General features: G+C 41.7%; 1 pseudogene; it reads right to left on the reverse strand.

The window, feature by feature from the left end:
- LOC141737970 (putative N-acetylated-alpha-linked acidic dipeptidase) overlaps positions 1-23012 on the reverse strand; it is a 29957-nt pseudogene that overhangs the window by 3825 nt on the left and 3120 nt on the right.

Consider the following 23012-nt stretch of genomic DNA (forward strand, 5'->3'; position numbering starts at 1 on the left):
GAGAGGTTCTGTAGTCTCTGTCCCTGGAGGTTTTCAAGACCAGATGGCATAAAGCTCTGAGCAACCTGGTCTGACCTCAGAGCTGACCCCGCCTTGGGCAGGTTCACCTAGAGACTTCCTGAGGTTCCTTCTAACCTGTATTATCCTATGATCAGTGTTGGACAGAGAATTATCCAATGCTGTGAGCTGCAAAGCAGTGTGACTCTTTTTTTTTTTCAGGGACCAAGACAAAGATGTTTTGTTGCCAACACTGGTGAACCATGCACAGATCAAGAACATCCGACTCTAAGCGTTGGCAGTGGCATAGTATCTAGACAGGCACGCTAGGGACAAAATATTCAAATTTCAAATTATTAGAGGGCGTGACTCTTGTTTTATTTTCTGTTCATACAGCACAAGGTAAATACCAGGTCATGATTGAGATAGAACATTGGCAGCATTAACAGAAGAAGAGTGCGATGAAAGCCTGTATGTACCAAAGGATACATTGTGTGTTGCCAGTTCCTCTTCGTGATTCCTTGACCAATTATAGATGATGTGAGCATAGCTGCTCGCAGCTGATGCATAATCTCTACAGTCAAAAGGAAGCACAACGGCGTTGGCCAATTCAGACGCCAGCCCTCCCCGTACCTGAGCTACTGTCAGATGATTCTTGAAAGTGGGATCATAAAACCTCTCCACAATTCCATAAGTTCCATAGACACTGTGGTAAACCGGACAGCTGCTATATTTTTCTACGTTCTGAAACAAACAAACCCAAACAAAACCATTACTCAACTGTAACCTCAGCTTTGCTTGAAAACCTTTGCTGTGGGATTCAAGGCACTGTAGAGTTAAGTTTCAGGTCACACTAATCCTATGCAGCCACTACGGACAGTCAAATGAGAAGAACTGCGCAGTGGTGGCTCTCTTTAGACATCAACCTGTGATGAGATGAACGGTCATTTGGAGATGCCTCTCTCCACTGACCACGTGCAGAGCCTAAAGAAGGTAGCTAAGAACAGACACGTAACTTTTAACTGGCTAAACAGAAGTGAGATTGCCCTTCCTCTCTTTGCTTGTATCTCAACGGTCATTTCTGTTTATGCCTTTGAATATACCTCTTCAGAGGAAAAGGCCACATTGAATAGATTGCTCCTTGAACATTTCTCAATTAATTAGCCTCACCTCACAGTATGCTCCAGCGTCAACCCATATTTTCCATAAAACACGAACCATTCTGAATTCAAAGCTTCATAAGTTATTACAAATCATTCAAAAGTCATCGTAAGCCACTCATAAGCCTTCATCAACCACAGGTAATTTTGAGCACATCCATTTACCCCGAGCAAAGTTCCTTTTGTCTGACTGACACCAAGTTGACCATTCCTATTTATTCAATATTTGTGTTGTAATAGCACGGAGTTCTACTAATGAACTGGGACTCCACTCTGACATACTAAACCGAACTACTCCAAAAAGCTGGCAGTCTAAATGGCTCAATTACAGGTGATATTATTCAGGCAGTTACAGGGGGGAGATAAAATTACAAAGACACAGACTTACCCAATTTTTACTGTAGCGTGCTCTGCCTAAAGCAATGCCAAGACGTTGAAAAAAGACCAAAGTCATTGCCAGAACCCAGTTTATTTATTCTTTTAACAAGAAAGAGGAAAATTCCTTGAGCGACAATACTTAAAGTATCATTTTATTTTGCTTCCTAGTACTGTGGTAATTATTTATTCTGCAGTCGCAGTCACTAGTCTTTCCCTAGTACGCTCGTTTTATCAATATACCACGAATTGCCTGTGACCCCTACATTACACGCACCTCATCAATTGCATTCTCGGAGGAGGAGAGTCATCATTCTCAGGGGCAGAGAAATCAAACTCTTAAAAAGAGAATTTAACTCACTGTCTTTAATCATTGAGAAGACCCAACAACCCTCCTCTTACAGAACTTCCACTATCCGAAGCTCTCAACTCAGAGAAAACCCAACTGTGCTGGCACGGCTCCATGGAATAGAATCAGTCTTTGAGCCTCTATAGAAAAACTCTGGTTATTTTGAAGGACAGTGTTGTAAAACCTGTCTGATGTGCTCCCCAGCCGCCCAAACTCAGAGGCCTTCCAGGAGAGTGGAAGTCAGCGCAAGGGAAAGCTGCTGCGTTTAGCACCTTGTGTGCCTGCCGCTGGGTTGTGCGTACAACCCTTATTTGTCCACATCTCTATAAACTACATAAACCCTTTACTTTTCATATATAAAGCTTCCTGTTCATGCTACAAAGGCAGGCTCCCAAAACTGTAGTACAACAGTGTATCAGCTGCAGTCAATAAAACTCGGAAACTTTTACCAGCTGAGGATCACACCATTTCTTTTAGGAGCTCAGTTTTTCAAGTGATATTTCTTTAAAACCCACACTCTACAAGTTACAGTAACTTTTGGTATATAGTTTATTTTCTTTTGTCACTGACCTGGGGACATCTTTGTACTCTCTCGATGGATTTTTTTTATACCAGCTCTCATAACGAGATTTTCCCTCAAACCCCTCATCAGGACTCGGTATCTAGAAAAAGTTTATTGTAAAAAAAAGACAAAGGGTACAATTTTAAATGTTACCAATAATCAGGTAAAGCCTGTGACTTAGGGCAATTAATAAGTGACAGTCTTAAGTCCCTTAACCTTCCTGCATTTCCATCGTAACATTTCAAATGCATAGCATTTTCCAGAGGAAGAGTTTATTGGCTAAAAATAGGTAATTTTCAATGGAAGAAAACACGGGGAAATCAAAACATTTCAAGTCAATACTTACATTCTGATATTTCTTGGTGAGATTTTCAGCCATTTAATTTAAATACTCAACATTAAAAAAAACCTCACAAAACCAAAACTTTTTGTTTCACTTTGGCAGGAAATTTCAAACAATTTTGTCTCAGTTTGATTCAAAACTGTTTCTACCATTTTAGTTCACAAAAATTATTTTCATGGACGCAGCAGCAACCTCAGAAGGGTAAAGTGTATAGTGCTTGGCGTTAGTGTCATCTTAGCTGCTCCAGAGGTATACAAATCCTAACCATCCTAAAGTTCATTCCTATCACCCTACCTATTTTCCAGACTATGGAGCAGGTTGAACAATGTGGGTATTTTTTCATCTTTCCGTTTTATTGGTCGGCTGAGGTTTTATTATCTTTAATCTATTAAAGATTGTTAATATCTATTCTATTATTAATATCTAGATCTACTATCTAAGAATCCGCAATAGAAATAAAAAAATCAAACTAATATATTTGGGGTTTTTGGTCATTAAGCTAACTGTTCATAGAACAGCGTTGACGTTTTTTGCCACAGACTAACTTTGGGTGGGATCACACAGGACCTGCTTCCCGATCAGCGCTCTCGTCGGACACCAGCCACCAACAGGCTGCGATTACACGCATTCTTCAGCCTTTGTTGCCGCTTCCCAGCTCCGGGATGGGTGACGAAACCATGTATACTGGTATTTGGCCAACATTTGGTGCCCAAACTGAGACTTTGCCGACCTGATTTTCTGACTGTTCTGAATACCTGCACTTAGCACGGGTTACCACGGGAACTGCAGGTGATCTGCTCTTCGGCGGTTGAGGGCAGAAATATCTTTATCTGGGCACCTAGTTTTAACAGAGTTAAATTTTATTTGTTGCCTTTCGATTGCCAGCAAATTATTACACTGAATTGCTACCTTTCCTTTACTTTTGTACCAGTGCAATGGCAGCTCCCAAGAGACAACAAATTAACGACCTTGGAAAAAACAGATGACTGAATATACACAGCAGATGAAGACACATATAGTAGACTCATAGAATATATACAGTAGCTGAATGTACATTATGTATAGGTATATAAAACACAGAAAACTAATTAAATCTTCATGCTTTAATACAGATGAACAGAAAAAAAAAAACCCAACCAGAAATAAAAAGCCTTTTAGTGCCAGCCTCTAAGACTCACCCTCGAAGCAAGGAACAGCTTACACGTAGGACTGTGAGGCTATTTCCTGAGAAAAGTCCCTCCCTTTTAATTTTGTGTGCCACACAAACATGTGTGACAGCATCGTGTTCGGAGCCAGTAAAGCGCATTGATCGAACCTGTCACATCACGCTGAAAACAACACCGCAGCAAGCTTTATTTCTTCCCCTGCCTAAAAGGAGCCGGAGTCTCTCACTGCCACGGGTACCGCAGTAGTTGGACTGGGCAGCCAGGTTCGTGCTTGTTTCTGTCACCTGGCTCACGGCATTTTTTTCTTCTGTTGTTCTTAGAAAGAATACTTTGATAGGAGGAATGGAAAAAATCCCCTAATCCTGAATAACTAATAATTTAAAGGTGTAAACTTGCAATCCCTTTGCCGCCCCTGGGAAAAAGCTCCAGTTACTTTGCTATCGACTTACCAAGGGGTACTGCAGTCAGGAAAGAAAGAAACATCTGACACTGTGTTTTATACACAGAGCCCCATCCGGTAAGTGACCACTGAACATGCTGGCTAGAAATTTGAAGCGATATTACCTCTTTAGTAAGACTATACACCAGTCCGTACATCAGCGGTGCGCAATCCACTCGTAGCGTGTAGTTTCCTGAAAAAAAGGAAAAACTATTCATTTGAAGAAGCAAGTTCGACTCATGCCATTATTTGTTAATAAGAAAGTGACTAGAGAACTACACTCTCTACAAGGAACAAGCTGATTCTCCCCGTAGAAGAGTTCTCCCGGGATCTTGTGAGTGATTTGTATTGGTGAAGATGAATTACAGCCCAGCTTTCGAAGCAACCTTAAGAGCTTTTCTTACGTCCCTATGTTTATTACGCAGGTTATAAGAGGAGAACCTGACTCTAAAGAGTTCTACAGAAATGCTGACAGGGATACAACAGTTCCTGTCCCTCCCCATGACTTCCCAAATAGTGTAGCTACTGTAATGGACTTCCCCCCTGAAGCACCAGGAATATCTGAAGGATACTTCATGGTTCTGGGTCACGGTTTCCCCCCACATCTACTCCCACACTAATGCAACAACACTATCACGTTGAAGCTTTTGTGGATCTCCAAGCCAAAATGCCTCCCAGTCACCTATATATACCATCACTACTCCAGTAAAAAACCAGTCAAAGCTTCGATGGAGGAATCTGCATTGATATAGGCCACTCCTCGTGCTTGCAGTACTTTGGCATTTTCCTATGAGAAGAAAAAGAGGAAGAAAATGCTGTTGAACGTTTTGTTTTTGTTTTTTTTTCCTAAGAACTATTTTCCCATCCACAGAAGTAACAGCTGTCTCAGGGAAAGACATCGCGTACTGCAAGGAGCCATATATTCTTGGTAGTTCAAAAGGAAACTCGTGAGAGCGTGTGAGTGTGTGTGTGTGTGTAAGGAAGAGAGAGAGAGGGAGGGAGGGAAGAAGTGCTGCTTGCTGGTACAGACTTCTCAAAGATCTGCCACTGTGGAAGTTTCTCTTTGGACGCTCCTGGTTTACCTCAGCCCACTCTGTCGATCCTAACAGGCCAAATTCCTCTGCATCCCACCTTGCAAATATCCCTGCTCTCCTTGGCCTCCATCCTGCAACAAAAGACCACGGAAACGGTGTTACAGAAATAAAGACTGCTTGTAACGTGGTAACTAACATGAAAACAAATGTCACTTTTGGGCAGCTCATCTTTTATCCCCATCTGTGGGGAAAGAGGTGTGTTTAAGGAACTTTAATACCAACGTCTTCACTAATCTAACCTAATAACAGTTTGCTAATTTTGTGGCAATCTCACTTCTACTTCAATATTGGGCCAAATAATGTATTCTTTTTCCCCTCTCGGCTTTAATGGCAAGAAAATTTTCTAAAATTTAAAACTCTGAACAAGGAAAAATAATTGTTGAAAGAAAGCTTTTCTACTGTTTTTGCTCTGTTCAATTTAGCGGACGTTGTATACCAGTGTCTACTTTGACAGAAAGGTGTTTGGCATCTTTTCATATCTATTACTGAATTTCTTTGACCTGTCTCCCAAATGCTGGATTTCAAAACTTAAGGAATTCCCTGTAACTTTGACAGATCACCTTCAAAACAAAGATCTTTCACTTGAAGTGAAATCTGCATTCGATTTAAACTCTGGCCAAATGAAACAGATTCTATTGCCCTGCCTCCGTAACCGCCCCAAGTTTTCTTGGAGGCTGCTGGAACCTTTTCGTCTTCTGCTCCCATTCCAAGGGCAGTTTCCCCTAATACCCAATAAGTGGGAGGGAACAGAAAGAAAACTAAATGTCAATAGGTTTTAAGTGTAATGGTTAGGCAAAGAAAGCTCCTTTAGCATAGTACGTGAGCTATGTCAGAGCTTCTTTCCATGGGATGTGAGATAGGGGAACAGCATCTGCACTGACAGCAGCAGAAACTGGGACAGTTGGCATTTGTTCTTATTCTAATGTAACTAGGCGTGAGGTATTTTTAACCGTTACCTCCTACTATGTTTGCACAGCTCATTCTCTGCAGTCCACAGACATCCTTTATATGTTCTTGGGTCTGTCTCCAAACTGCAGTCAAGTGCTGAGAAGGTTCTCGGTGTTGCCTTGATGAAGCCTTGATCAGTCCACCACCGTATCGCTTTTCTAGGGACATTGAAACATCCAGTCTGACCAGCCTCAAATACACAGTAATCAATTGTACTTAAACGTCACGTTTATTTCAGTATCCCCAATTTTGTGTTTTGTTTTCCTTCAGGTGTACTTTCTCTGGAGTAGAAGTACCTCACAAGATACGAAGGTTGTAACTGGAGCTCATTAACAACTGCAGAGCAGCGTGCTTATTCAAGCGATCAGAGATACAGGTGTTTAATTTTAAGCATATGCTTAAATCCCAGAGAAATCAATGGGCACAGCTGAGAGCAGTGATTTTGGTGTGCTTTATTCTTTCATTACATTACCTTTCCTTTTCAGTTTTCCAACGCTCCTCACGATCTCGTGAGCCACAGCTGCCCCACTCTGAGGATCAATGCCACCAAATACCCATGAGTCGCGGTGGCCTCCCAGGATGACGTATCTGTCTAGGGAAATTAATTATAGAGGTTTACTTAGAAAAACTTTTTTCCTGCCATAGAGATGTTAATTGGAAGTAATTTCTAATTTTCCATGTAGGTATCAGGCAACAAAGCTTAACAGTTTATAATATACATGATAGGCAAAAGACATCTTAAATCTCCAAAGACATTCTCCTGCATTTTCAGCCAGTGCTAAAGAATTTGTGAAACACAATAACTTGATCTCATAAAACTTAAAACCTCTTAAATTCCATGTTACTTCTGTTATTAGAAATACTGCAGCTGTCCTCTAAAGATAGAAGCATCTTTCCATGTTTTATAATAGCGTGCTTCATGGTGAAGTTGATCCACTAATTGTATTTGTACAGCATGCCAACTCACAACATTAAGGCGTGCTGAATGCAGTATTTCTCTGAATATATATATCGCCAATCATAAAAAGAGTTGTCCAAATCATGATAGAGATGTGATGAATAAGGTGAAAGTCAGACTAGATCTCTGTGCTACCATAATATGGTTAAAGTTGTGTTTCGGGCAACAGGGAAGTGCTGCACTTACAAGTTAAATGACGTTACCATCATCCTAAGGATGTCTATATGTCTGGGTTTTTTAGACTGTAAAATCACCCTGGTTACAAGAGACTGTAAGACAGACAAAAAGTCAATAGTGGTGGATACGATGTCTTCAGATGGAATGCAAAATCCATTCCCATGTTAGCAGGGAAGAATATCCACTTAAGAATATTCTTTCAATTGCAAAGTCACTTGCCTGAAGACACGTATTTCTGTCTTGGTTATGACTCCCCATTGAACACCAGCATTTACAGTGAAACTGCTGACATGCTCTGAACCATATGAAAGCTGGTGCAATAAATATTTCAAAACCAGTGGCCACGTAGTGCAATATTTCAGAGAAAACTGCATTCGCCATTTCTCCCTTGTAACGATGAAGTGCGTGTAGAGGTCACTGGACACTCACGTTACACTGAAGACAAATGACTTTACCTGGTTCCACTGTGCCTCTGATGGTACCAATCACATTGTAAATCCTCCTTACTTCGTTATTGCTATGAATGTGCATTTTCACCTTTCTAGTGCATTGGGAAGAAAATCCAAAGAGAAAACCCACCAGATTAGATAAGAAAACATTTTGACACCTTTCAGAAGCGTACAACATAAATTGTAAGGAAAGCACTTTGGCCAGATTTACCCTCCATTAAACCAAAGTAAATCTGAAAAGATTTCAGTGTGGTTTTTTCTGGATTTATGCTTGTGCAACTGAGAACGGCATTTAGCCCTTGAAAGCTATGTACTGTTATCGATGTCAACAGGATTTATACGGGTAACAGGCTCGGAACTCCAAATTCAAAGATTTTTTGCTAGCAGATAGTTTTTAAATTTGGAGAAGTGAAAGAAAAATGAAAACCGTCTAATGTCAGAAAGATAAATAGTTCTAATCATCTAGAGGTTGGTGCAAATTAGAACTGACCCCAGCACAGTCAATATTGACGTGGCAGCTCAGGCAGCAGAAAATCAGACAACCTGAGTTGCATCAAGAGAATTTGTTTGTTTATCTACAACACAGCTTGAGGTGCAAAAACTCCCCCTCAAGGGTTGTCTGTATATTTTTCAGAAAGAGTTTTTCACGTGGTATGACTAAGCCATAGGGAGGTCAAAGGGTTCATATGAAGTCAGGACAATAGCTCAGACAATATTGAAACACCTGGACTTTAGTCCTAAACTGTAATTACTAAATCAGTTTAAAAACAAAAAAAAAAACAATCTGAAGCAATAAAAATGACATTGTAGTTAAAGCTTTTTTTCTGGAAAACTTGACTTGTAGGTTAATACTGTTTTATGTAAGGCAATAGGTAAGACCAGAAGCTGGACCTACGCGAATTTTAAAAAGACAACAAATTCAGTTCTCAAAAAAATAATCAGTCTCATCAAATAGTTTGTCAAAGGTTAGATGCTTTTCAAATGTCACTGGTTAAAGACCAGCTGGAAACTAAAGCAATTCAGTCATATCCATTCAATCAAGATGTACAGCTACTGAAGCTTTGCAGTGAGGGCATTTCAACCCAGGAAATGGTCATAATCAAAGGACTGATGCAACTAACCCCAACTACTCTACCTTTGGTCAAATTCTATTGCTCTGCCTGTTTTTCTCTGATCCCAAGCTTGATTTCTTTATGAAACAAAACTGACCTGGTGGAATAATCTGTTGTGAAGCCAGGACCCACGTTATAAGATACATTCAAATTTCCTTTCCAGCTACTATGCGGCGGTGCGTGGCCTCCCATATTACTATTATGAAAAAACAAATTATCATTATTAGTTACAGACATCTTAGAATAGCACCAAACACAAATGAGGAACCTGCGTTCAGTTTTGGGCCCCTCGCTACAAGAGGGACATTGAGGTGTTGGAGCGTGTCCAGAGAAGGGCTACAAAGCTGGTGAGGGGTCTGGAGGACAAACCTTATGAAGAACGACTGAGGGAGCTGGGGTTGTTTAGCCTGGAGAAGAGGAGGCTGAGGGGAGACCTTCTCGCTCTCTGCAACTCCCTGAAGGGAGGTTGTAGAGAGATGGGGGCTGACCTCTTCTCCCTGGTGACAAGTGATAGGACGAGAGGAAACGGGTTCAAGTTACGTCAGGGGAGGTTTAGATTGGATATTAGGAAACATTTTTTCACTGAAAGGGTTATTAAGCATTGGAATAGGCTGCCCAGGGAGGTGGTGGATTCACCATCCCTGGAGGTGTTTAAAAAAAGGGTAGATGGGGCACTTAGGGACATGGTTTAGAAGTGGCTTTTGTCAGGGTAGGCTAAAGGTTGGACTCGATGATCTTAAAGGTCCCTTCCAACCTCAGCAATTCTATGATTCTAACCAGGAATCACGCTTTGTTAGGTCCCACGCACACCAGTGATGGTCTTTGTCTTAGACAATTTATACTACAACTTCCCACATGAGAATAATCTGTCTTTTTAGCTACTTTAATACTAGTAAATTAACATAGAGGAATAGTCCTGGGCATTGAGATCAGCTTGGAGTGGCCTACAGCTATCCTGTGAGCCTCCACAGGTTTTGCATACAATCTACCTCTTGTAAATGGTCCCTGGAATCTTCTGCTACATTGAACTGGATTTGCTTTCGAATGAGCAGAGAGTATCTTGAACCATTCGAACGGTTTAACAGCATAGGCAGCTGTCTTCCAGTGCCTGTCCCTGGATACTGTTTGATCTGGTAGCATAGACAGAGTTGATTTGTTTCAAAGATGTCTAAAATTGGAGAAACATGATCAGTCCAAGTCACCTTTTCTTCTTCCACTGTCAAAGGTGAGATTTTTTTTCTCAGCTAACACAACTGGAAATTCAGTAATTCAGTGGATCACAATCATCCGTACTTATTCACCTCTTCTAAAGGATTTATATTTCTGACATGAACTCATGAGAAATATTAAAAAAATATTCAACCTGCTCTAGATGACCCTGCTCTGGCAGGGGGGTTGGACTAGATGATTTTCAGAGGACCCTTCCAACCCCTATCATTCTGTGATTCTGTGATTAAAAAATACGCTGGATGTTCTGGTTCTAATTCAGCAAAATGTATTTATTGTAAAGGAAAGTATGTCCTTTACTGTAAGTGCATACTTTAGTCAAGCTTTACTCCACAGAACACTTCAGCCTGTCCTCGGTATATTTTTTTAATATAAAAATACGATAGCAGGAATAACTAGAAGTTATGATTTCTCAAGACAAAAGTGAAAACAAGGACCCAGTATTTTTAAAGGATTTAGATCTCATTCATGATTATTAACGCCAAGTTCTAGAGTTATTTACAACTTACTGAAGAGAAATATCTAGCTACACCGTGTTAATATATATTAATTTACTCTACCACTACCAGCCGGCAGTGGAAAAAAGAGAGGTTTTTAAACTATACCTTTATCATTACGAGCAGTTATCCTCATAACAGTGATGACCATAAAGTTTTAAAGAAAAGACAGTTTGGAGATATCTCAGTCCATAAAAGCTTGGGAGGAAACAGGAAAAACACTAGAACAGTGTCAATGAACACCAGGTATGCAAAGACACCAAATATAGTAAAATTCTGCCTCATATAAAAATATCTAGCTTTAATACTTCAGAGGAAACCTGCATAGAGAGGCAAGATATAGAATTTATTTTTTTTTAGTCAATATTCAGACACAGGCATCAAACAGCAGGATGATTGCTCGTGTGATTTAGATGTAAAATTCCTACACGAACACACACCCAACGTGAAGTTCACTTACTGCCCCAAACGCTCACCCGTGGTGCTGCTGCCAGCCCTGGCACGTCCTGCTCTGTACCTCTACGGGTGACACAAGTGATTGCTGCTCCGTTTTTAGGGGAATGATACACTTCCCAACTCAATCACATCTTAGTTTTTTCAGAGCACTTATTTGGTTTGTTAAGATAATTATGAATCCTAACGCTGCTCTCTGGCAAGCCGGTAGCCTGTCGTCACGTCACTTGCATGTTTTGTAAGCACGCTTCCACGTAGATGTCTAGTAAATCTCCTATAATACTCCAGAGTTTCCTCAGTGTCCGTATATTAGTTTGCTAGCATCATTTCATATTTCTGCAACTTAATACACCTGACGAGAGAAAGCATATGCCTTCATCTACCAGAGGACAGTGTAGGTACTGTCCTATCAAACATACATGGCAAGCATTTCCCCGGACAAACGAATGACTTAATTTTCACAAGACGGGTACCTCAAAAACTTCTGCCTTTATTCAAACTGAGAGGCACTTTATAACGTCAGTATCCTTGACTGATGATGATATATTGCAAATGATCCTGATATGGCATCATTACAAACGGTATCTGCTAGGTAGTAATAGATAACGTGTTTGCCTTCTGCAGAGGACCTAATGGGAAACAAATATTTCACCAGCTGCCACAGAAGCACAGTGCAAGTCGTCTCCCCGTCTTTTCAAACACTCTCATAACTTTCCAAAAACAGTCTGCTTAAAATTCTTCATGTCTCCACTACACTTCCCGCAGTACTGACTCAGCAGCACGACAGCCGATGGGATGGACTGGAATTTTTGGGAGACCTACAGCACCGTCTTTGTCTAATCGGTAGGTGTAATCTGAAAGCAAAAGACAGTTATTTTCATATTTACAACTCTCCGAAGGAATCTGTACAATTCATAGCACAGTCCCAACACTGGAGTCAAGGATAATCATTTCACTTTCCTCAAAGTCAGGCTGACATTTCTTCAGTGATTTCCTTCTTTATGCTTTATCAACATGTTTTCAGGGAAACACTAAAAATGTTCTTCAATAGTGTCTTCAATCATGCATTTAGAGCTGGCTGGAAATTTTAAAATTGTTTGCTAATCTTTTGCATTTAAATGCTTTTAGATAGAAATATTTCTCTCTGTGGGAAGGAACTTCAGGCTAAGCCACAGAGAAAGAAGAATCATAGAATAGTAGGGGCTCAAAAGGATCTCTGGAGACCATCTAGACCAAAGCCCCTGCCAGAGCAGGGTCACCCAGAGCAGGTTGCACAGGAACGCGTCCAGGGGGGTTTGGAATGTCTCCAGAGACGGAGACTCCACCACCTCTCTGGGCAGCCTGTGCCAGGGCTCTGCCACCCTCAAAGTAAGGAATTTTTTCCTTATGTTCAGATGGAATATCCCGTGTTCCAGTTTGTGCCCGTTGCCCCTTGTCCTGTCACCGGGCACCACTGAGAAGAATCTGACCCCATCCTCTTGACACCCGCCCTTTAGATATTATAAGCGTTTATGAGATCCCCTCTCAGTCTGCTCTTCTCCAGGCTAAGAAGAGCAAAGAAGGAACCTGTAGTCTGATGTTTGCAACATTCAGCTGGGAACTAAAAAATTTTGCCGGTTGATAAAAGATGCAGATAAAATCTTATACACTGGGCTACCGAATATTCTGCTTTGCTGTTTTTGTGAACAAAATGAAGCCTAGGTTTTGTTCTGACAGAGCTCAAATACAAATCACGGGGTTTTTTTTAGAAATTACAACCTTAATTTTCACGATGTGGACAGAATTTGATGCTTGCAAGCCAGCAGGTGTGGAAAAAAAGTCTCCTCCTTCATACAACATTCACAGGGACCCTTGTTGAGGAAAGCAGGCAAGGATTCATCTCTGAGATCATTGACTCAGGCATGAGGAACCAGAAATCTTCCTCGTGGTCTGCTCCTGCCATGCTACCGTTGTGAACATGTATCCTCTTCCTGCTCAAGCTGGCTGGCTAAAGGCAACTTTCCCCATCACTTAGGGACTACCCTAATTGCGGTGACTGCCTCCCTCAGATAGGCCAGCTCAGGTGCTGGCATAAATGGTTTTTAATGCATTTCAGTCAAAATGATCCGGGTTAGCTGCCAAATGAAACCGTTTAGGCAGAGCAGAAGAAGCTGAGGAAGCATTAGGTGAAGGTGATGAACCAGTGGGAAACAGTCATCTTCTCAGGAGCCTCAGCTGCAGCCAGGTGAGGAGTCCCGGTATGAAAGATCTCAGCATGGCCAGTGGGGGCTCTTGTGGAGGGAAAGCGGCCCAAATCCTGCAGAAAGGGGAACTACAAAAGCAAAGCAACCCGTGGGCTCTGTAGGGTGGCTCCTTGCTGACTTACGGGTGAGAAACAGGAAGAAAAGACTAGGGCTTCAGGTGTCCAATACTTGTGTCATGATCTCTGGGCTAACTTGAGGATGTCTGTGAAGTTAAGCAGACCAGCACTGCACCGTGTGACTCCCTTAACATACCCTCGCTTTCTCTGATGCACCGTTTGCAGAAGTGGCCTACTGATGTGAAGCCCAATCTGCCTCTTTGGAGCAACAGAAAGACCAAGAAAAAATGTGATTTTTTCCAAGGGAAAGAACATCCCCGTTGCTTTCCCCTCCCTTCCTGAAACCAGACCCTCAGAGCACGACTTCTTCAGCGTCACTCACCTTTCGCAGGATAACCTGGTGTCAGAGGATCCCCTGCCCCGTTCAGGTTTAACACGTTCCCACGCTGGGCTCCTCCACCTGGAAGGTTCCAGCCGTTTGGATAGGGATCTGCTCCTGGGGCGCAGTAGTCAGCAGGGTCAGAGTACAGAATAACTCCCTTGGCACCTGCCAGCTCAGCATTCTTCCCCTGCAGAGCACATCTCCGGTCCCAATCCGGTCCTTTAGAGCTTGAGACAAGAGTTCAAGGGGCAAAAGAAAGTAGTATAAATTACAGTGATTATTCCTCAGGGCCTTTCACAGTGCTTGGGCTAAGTAAAGGGCCCATTACTGTCTCATATCACAAAACATCCTGAAAATATATATGTGGATATCACGTTCCATAAGAAAGTAAAAGGTTTTCTGTTGCTCTGCATTTTAGTAAGGAGATAACCGCATTAACATGGAAAACATCCGTCACACTATTACTACGTAACCTGAGTTTGTATTCTGTCATCCAGACCACCACAACCAACTGACTACTGAAATGCACCCATCATGGATGGAAAAAGCTGTACCACACTGATGCAATCTTATCTTTCAGTTAGTCACGCATGTACCTTATTTACCTAAACGATCTCCTAAGATATCTCAGGCTTCACACTACACACAAACGTTATTATTGGAGAGCTTGAAACTGTCTTTGGCTGTGAACAAGCCTAACTCCAAAGGGGCCTCTCCACGAGGCTTAGGTTTATCACAGCAGAAGCACAGACCTGCACGCTATTCTGATTTTAAAAAGTGTTCTCACGTGACTTTATTATCGTATAATCCTGATTGGTAGAGAGTGAGAGAAAGAAAATATATGTCATTCTGACATCCCAATCTGTTTTGCCAGTAGATAAGACGATGTATAGTGACTGAGTGACAACTAGTCCTCAACAGTTTTAAATTTGGATATTTTAATTCAGAAACACTATAGCTTTTTTTTCAGGAAATGCAGTACGTGCCTTAATCCTCCATCCTATTCTTGCACACCATTAGGAAGTTGGCAAATCACAGTACAGTCCTCCAGATTTTATACAAGCTACCGAATTCTTCAGCATATAGACAGTCATTAGAAATGAACGAACGTATCACCCCTTTGTGTCAACGAGGGCATGCAATTTCTAAATCACAGGACAACTGCCCCTCTAGATACTAATAACTCTGAGGTGTTTGTATTTAATTTTAATAGAAGATTCATAGACAGCAATACTTTCTTCAAGTTTTAAGCCTTTTCCATTCAGATAGTATCTTTAAGAGCGGTAAACAATTTAGTGAAAATATTACCTGACCTAGAATAGGAGTTACATGTCACTTTTCACTGGTGTCTGTACGTAGGTAAACCTGTGAGTTACCCACTTAAAAGCTCACAGAAGGTTACTCAAGAGCATACAATAAGAGTTGGCGTTCCAGCGAGAGATTCGGTGTTTGAGACCCTTAGGTAACCGAAAAATGCAAATTATAGTCCTGCCAAAATTAGGGTCAAACTAATTTTTGTAAAAGAGCCAAACACACTCAAAAGAGACTGTCTTCTCCCATCCCTATTCAGGAAGTAACTTGAGCATCAGCATGCACATGGTTATGTACTTTCCTATCAGGCCATGGAAACATGCAGAAATTTGTAGTTTAAAAATATTTGTATGATAGGGACATTGAATAAACAAATACAGAATTTAAAATAACCTCCCTATAGTTACAGTCGCTGCCTGGTGTACAGAAACCATTATAAAGAAACACAATATCGGCATCTCAAGGCACCGATGAACCAAAAGGGAAGAGCCGTCTACTTCAGAGTTACAGTGTATTACTCAAGAACATCAGTAATATTTTGGAGCTCTTTATAGTACGCAACTGAATACAAAAATACCGAACATTTTCCAACTTGTTAACTTTTATCCTACAGATGGACTATATGCATATTAAATATATACTTTATGTCTTCTAAGAAAGAATCATCTCTGAGCGCAGCTCTATGCAAAACTGTTAGGCTGAATTCTCCAGAACACTTTAGTAAGTGTTTCAGTCTCTTGAAATCAACTGAAGGACAGTGCAAATAACATTTTTACAGAGAGGCGTTACCTTATTTCCTCTGAAGATGTTCCCATATCTGGCAATGACAATCTTTCCTGTACAGTTAATTCCCATTTCGCGTTCTAGCTTAAAGAAGTCCTCGGTGCGGCCCTAATTCACATACACTAACTCACCCTGATAGAAAGAGGTAGAATTTGAAACAGGAATGTCAATGAGCACGTCAAAAGGAGGATGTGATCTAGTAAGAGAACAAGCTGGGAACAATGAGCTCTGGATCTGGCTCTGCTATGAATTCTTCTTTGATCGTGAGACAATTAATTAGGTAGGCAAGGGACTTCTAATGAATTTAGACTCCTACCATCCAAAGCTGCCAGACTTTGTCCTCAATGGAGAGTTAGGACAGGACTGCTGAAACAGAAACTTCGAGTAAGCACTCAGAGTACAGCAATTACTTCTCTTCGTAGTCTGTTTAAGCTGTAGTCAGTCTTGGACAGATGGAGGTATTTCGTACCCAGAGGCCACAGTAAATATTTTATGCAGTAAATTTAATGATGCCAATATCCTATGAAATTCTCAGGACTCGATTATTATTCAGTACAGCAGAAGCTGCAGGACTGTCAAAATCAGTACACCTTGCACATTGATAAAGTATTCTTCATGATTGTGTTTCAACCCTGTTACTCAGTACTTGATGGGTGATTCATCTTCCTTAATGTCAGTTAGCTAAAAGTTGCGTGCATTGTCTGAGAAGGTCCTGTAGTGCGCTCCACAGCCAATGAAGAGCTGGGAAGTTCTCTGAGAACTCACCCTTTCCAGGAGAACTCACCCCAATCCTGTTTTAAACACCTATTTTAGGAAGGAATAAACTGCCCTCTGGATATACCTCTCATTGATTACACCTGAAAGGCTGTTTCAGAGTAAACGCCTACAATAAGCCTCAAAGACAGGAAAATGCCTGTGATACCAGACAACTTTCAGACAACTAAAATTAGGTGAGAGGACACTCTTCCTTAGTGCATTTCTCCATATCACCAGAGACCTCCAGACAGATCCTCAATTTAATTTCAAAAAAGTAAATCCCTTACACTGATAAAAACTGCTGACTAGATATTCAGGTGGTCTCATATAACAGCATTCATATGTTATCATACATATGTCTCATAACAGATTCTGGTCCTCTGTGTTCAGAGAATAATTCATAAACACACGGATTATTCTTGGGGAGGTTTTTCTGAATTTATGGAGTAGTTTTCCTTCTCCGTAAAATCAAGTATAACTCTACTGAAGTCAAGACCGTTCTACGAGTCTGTTTAGATTGAGCAGAAGGGAAACATGGTTCTCCGTTTTAACATAATTTCTTTAGTCTTGTACAGAATACCTACATTTGTAGGCTATTGTATTTTTTCTGACAAATACGAAAGTACTGGTTTCATTAGTTTGGCTTACGTAATTGCAGAGCTGTAATTACAACAATTAATAGCAACCTGCTGCGTTCTCACATCCAGGGCCCTTGTTCTACAATGAAGTGCAAAGCAAGTTAATATGAGAGTAGCATTTTATGGTGAAAACTTGTTCACACTTTACTTTTTGATTAAGTAGATGCCATCACATAAACCAGTTCTGATTCTTAGAAGAAGCTCTCATAACTATATCTGATATAACGCATATAATCCGTATTCATAGCATTCTGGTGTTGCAGAATAATTCATATTTATTCAATCTCCAGATTTCTGAAACTACATTAAAAGGCACTAATTTGAGGATTCTGGCAATATTCAATACGTTGCATAATAAATCAGGCTTCCTTAATTAAATTTTTTTTAAGCATCTCTGAAAATTCTTCATCCTTAAGTTTCATTAACAGGACTAAAAACTATATTGATGCAATAAATTTCTTATCAGAACGTCGTGACAGTTTTGCATCATAATTTACTAGTGACGTGATGAAATCCCTTATGTTTAGAGAACTATTACAAAATACAGGCTTTGAGAATGTAGAGTGGACTCATAAAATGTCATCTGGGCTCTCTTAGCGTATTTAGAGATGTCGAGCACACCTCTTACTTGTGACCGTCATTAATTAGATAGGAGTCCTTTTGCAGTCATTTAAAAAGGAAATGGAGAGCAGAATTTTACCATAATTTATGATGTTAATGTTCCAAACTTCTACTACTGTCTAATAGAATGTGAATTCGCGACTTTGTCGGCTTTCTGCTACGTATTTCTGTTAAAAGAAGTTTCTGCTCAAAGCTTAACTTTTTTCATCCGACTGTTTATTGTGATTTAGTTAGAATACACCACACAGAATATACATTTTCTGACAACCTGTATGACAGACGAGGGTATATTCCATCTTCCATCTACTGAGAACCTGAAATGAGCGGGAAACTACTTCTAAATCTCTGCAGGGTCTCGCTCTAGCAGGTAAGTAGCTCCTATCCCACTCTGACAGTATTTAACCTTCAAAACACAGTCACTGCCACTTATTTTTAAAAAGCAGCTGCAGGAGAAAAAGTAAGCGTGCTAGCAGAGCTGAACTGTATTTCCACATCTTCCTGATTAGAGCCCTCACCCAGAAAATGAGAGAGCTGCGTTCTTGGCCTCTCAAGAACTTTGATCCGTTTCTACCACTTCCCAGGAAGCTGCCTACTCGCGAGACTACAGTTAGCCTGTGCTGCAGGTACTTTACATCCTTCTCCCTTCATTGAACTTGGAGCTTTATGCCGGAATTGTTCGCAAAATTCATGAGCAGAAAGAGAACCTGAACGTGGCAAGTGCCAAATATCTCTCTCCATAGCTTAGTTCTGGTTTTTAATAGAATGGCCTTTAACACAGAATACATAAACAGGCCTGGGAGAATTCAGAGGAGCCCTGAACCCCCTGAGTATTCCCACGGCTGAGCTACGTACGTGCTCCCTCTTTGCCGCACAAGTGCAGACAGCTGCTCACTGGAGAATGTTACTGCTGGCTACGAACCTGGAGCTTTTCTCAAAGTTTTATGTAATAAGGTGAACATAAGCATCATATTTTGAAAAGACAATCTGTCTTTTCTTTGTTTGTTTTTTCTTTTTTCCAGAAACAATGTTCTTACATCTAATGAAAATAAAATAATTTTCTAAAGAAGAAAGATGCAGCTTTTAAAATTTGTTTTTATTATTTCCATCACTTCCCTTTTATTATTTCCCATATAGAATCATAGAATCATAGAATTGTTAGGGTGGGAAGGGATCTCAAAGATCATCTAGTTCCAACCCCCCCACCATGGGCAGGGACACCTCCCACTAGATCAGGTTGCTCAGAGCCCCATCCAGCCTGGCCTTAAAAACCTCCAGGGATGGGGCTTCCACCACCTCTCTGGGCAACCTGTTCCAGTGTCTCACCACCCTCATGGTGAAGAACCTCTTCCTAACGTCCAGTCTGAATCGACCCATCTCTAGTTTTAATCTATTCCCTCTAGTCCTACCACTCCCCGACATCCTAAAAAGTCCCTCCCCAGCTTTCTTGTAGGCCCCCTTAAGATACTGGTAGGCCACTAGTATATCCCATCACTTACTGTAGCTCTCCAGAAATAAAGTGGTGAAGTTATTCTGCTTTCTTTGGGGCTATTATGTTATGACACAGAATTAGAATCCCTGAATTTTACCTTACATTACTGCAATTCTTGAAATACTCAAAGCTGTCATATCCTAGGGTACAGGCTATCTGCCTGGTTCTCCAGCTTCTTTTGAGTATCTGAGGCGGAAGAATACAGAATACCTTTTGTCTTCTGGACTTGCACAGCTTAACAAACTTCGGGAAGCACATGGCTCTCATACCGGGCTGTGTGAGTAAAAGCCTTGTTAGCAGGTTTCAAAGTCAGATCCAGCTTTACAGCAGAGATCGGACCAGATGACCTCCAGAGGGCCCTGCCAACCTACATTATTCTATGTATAGAACGTATAGACGCCGAGAACGACAGAAAAAAAATAATCTAATCTTACAAAATATTAATTGAAACCACTAATGATCACAGGACAGAAAGCTCCTGTTACACAAGCCAGCTTTATAAAAGCAAGCCTGTCAGCTGGTACAAGACGGAAAGGATTAGTGTTGAACTCAGACCACAGCAACACTTTTACCGCCAGCTAGAAATGCTAGAAAAGCCCTTTCCAAGCCCACTGTACACTCTGCAGTTGTACCCATCAGTGCGAGCCTTGGGCAAGCAGCATTTTGAAAATCAGATTGTTCATTTGGCTACATACATGTAACAGTTTTATTTGTTCGTCAAGATGGGACACAACGGTGCATAGTCACAGAAATATCAGGAGACGCTTATAGCAGCTTACGACATCAAATTATTTTATTTTATCGCATTTTTTTTTAAAAAAAAAGGTAAAAATAAAATCCAGTTCTGTCTCAAACTAAGAGAAAAAAATCAAACACGTATGGGTGCTCAATTTGAACATTGCTCCGTTGCAAAACTTCCAAGAACATCAGAGCTACGGCATTTTTCCTACCGGTGACATGTCAGGTTTTGAACTGAGGCCTAAGACCCAGGAATTTCACGTTATTCTGTACCACTCTGTGCTACGCTACGCTACACTACGCTATCGTATGCCATCTTTTCTATTTCTATCTCTATTTCTACTCCTGTTCCTACTTCTATTTCTGTTTCTGTTCCCACTTCTGTTTCTTTTACTCTTCTACTGTGTTACCTCAGGCATTCCTTGGGCTGAAAACGCGCTGTAGGGTGGCACCACATTTCTAACAGCCTCATATCCTGGAGGAGGAGGTTCAGATAAGGACGTGTCGAAAATCTAGCGGGAAAGAAGAAAAGAAAAAAAAGTAAACCAGGCAATAGGGAAAAGAAGTGCTGTCTGTTCAGGCACATTTCACCCACATTTGCAGTTTAAAACCCACTAGTTTTAGAACTCCAAATGAGGAGTGGGAAAAACTTCCGCAAGCACCGAGCATCCTTTTCGGTGTGCAGGTTCAATGTGTGACCTTGCAAATCCCATCTCCGCTCTTCACACGGAACCCTGCTCAAATGAATACAAGGTCCCTTAAGGGGGTCTGAGTACTGCAGAAAAGAGCAGGTTAGATCACAATGGCAAAACCCGCTTGTGTTCGGCTCCTCCCTGGAGCCTCTGCGAGCACCAGAGCGGCTCCATAACGAACTGCTGTTACTTGCGATAGTCCATCTCGAGGCCTAAACTCTAATCTTCAAGAAAATGAATTTAGCACAATTACCAATACTGTATAATGAATCGATGCAAATAACGGTGCTGACCACGGCTGCTTTCCTCTTTCTAAATAACAGAACAATTTGAAAACAATTTAATTACATAAAGTAATTCTCTTACATAATTCTACTTTAATCCATATATGTCAGCATGGCTATAAGAATCAGGGTAACTATTAGTATTCCTAGCACATACATTCAGAAACAAAGATTCAAAATACAAAAGCAAACCGGAACCCCTCATCTCCGCAGCTTTGGATCAGGCCCAACACCCCAAACGGAGCAGAGGAGAGCTTTCCTTCCCAGGTGTATGAAGGTGACTTTGTTGCCTAGTCGCAGAAACTGGTGTTTTCTGTACCTCATTTCCATGCTCATCAGTTATTGAGATGTAGTTGGGCTTGGTGTCATCAGGGTAAGAGAGCAAGACACCATAATGCCCAGAGAGTTGTGATGAATGGGGTGAAATCCTCTTGGCGGCCGGTCACCAGTGGTGTCCCTCAGGGCTCAGTTTTGGGGCCAGTTTTGTTTAAAATCTTTATCAATGATCTGGATGAGGGGATTGAGTGCACCCTCGGTAGGTTTGCAGATGACACCAAACTAGGAGGGAGTGTTGATCTGCTTGAGGGAAGGAAGGCTCTACAGAGGGCCCTGGACAGGCTGGAGGGATGGGCCAAGGCCAATTGGATGAGGTTTAATAAGGCCAAGGGCCGGGTCCTGCATTTTGGTCACAACAACCCCAAGCAACGCCAGGGGCTTGGGGAAGAGTGGCTGGAAAGCTGCCCCGCAGAAAAGGACCTGGGGGTGCTGGTGGCCGGCCAGCTCAACATGAGCCAGCAGCGTGCCCAGGTGGCCAAGAAGGCCAACAGCATTCTGGCTTGTATGAGGAATAGTGTGTCCAGCAGGAGTAGGGAAGGGATCATGCCTCTGTACTCGGCACTGCTGAGGCCTCACCTTGAGTGCCGTGTTCAGTTCTGGGCCCCTCTGTACAAGAGGGACCTTGAAGTGCTGGAGCGTGTCCAGAGGAGAGCTACCAGGCTGGTGAGGGGTCTGGAGACCAAGTCATATGAGGAGAGGCTGAGGGAGCTGGGCATGTTTAGTTTGGAGAAGAGGAGGCTGAGGGGAGACCTCATTGCCCTCCACAACTCCCTGAAAGGAGGTTGGAGAGAGGTGGGTGTTGGCCTCTTCTCCCAGGTGAATAACGACAGGACCAGAGGAAATGGTCTGAAGCTGCGGCAGGGGAGGTTTAGATTAGATAGTAGGAAGAATTCCTTTACTGAAAGAGTGGTCAGGCACTGGAACAGCCTGCCCAGGGGAGGTGGTGGACTCACCATCCCTAGAGGTGTTTAAGAAACGCCTAGATTTGGCACTTCAGGGCATGCTCTAGTGGCAGAGATTGTAGGTTGTTTGTTTGTGGGTTTGGGGGTTTTTTTGTAGGGTTTTGGGGTTTTTTTTGGGGTGTGTATGGTTGGACTCGATGATCTCAAAGGTCCTTTCCAGCCATGAAGATTCTATGATTCTATGATTCTATGATAATGAACCAACTGAACAGAATCCAAGCCAAACTCCTTCCACTGAGCTTGGACTTGCTGCGCCAGATGTAGATTCTCCTTTTTTCCTGCTAGGTGAGGAAGCCGTGTAAAATTGCTAGAGAAAAAGAAGCAACAAGTCAGGATCAGGCATTGAAGCTCATAGTCAGAACTCCTCTTAGGCTAGCTGGAAATAAACCCATTAAAGATGATCAGATGTATTCAG

Source organism: Larus michahellis, chromosome 1, assembly GCF_964199755.1.
Source record: "Larus michahellis chromosome 1, bLarMic1.1, whole genome shotgun sequence".
In the NCBI taxonomy this organism is placed as follows: Eukaryota; Metazoa; Chordata; class Aves; order Charadriiformes; family Laridae; genus Larus; species Larus michahellis.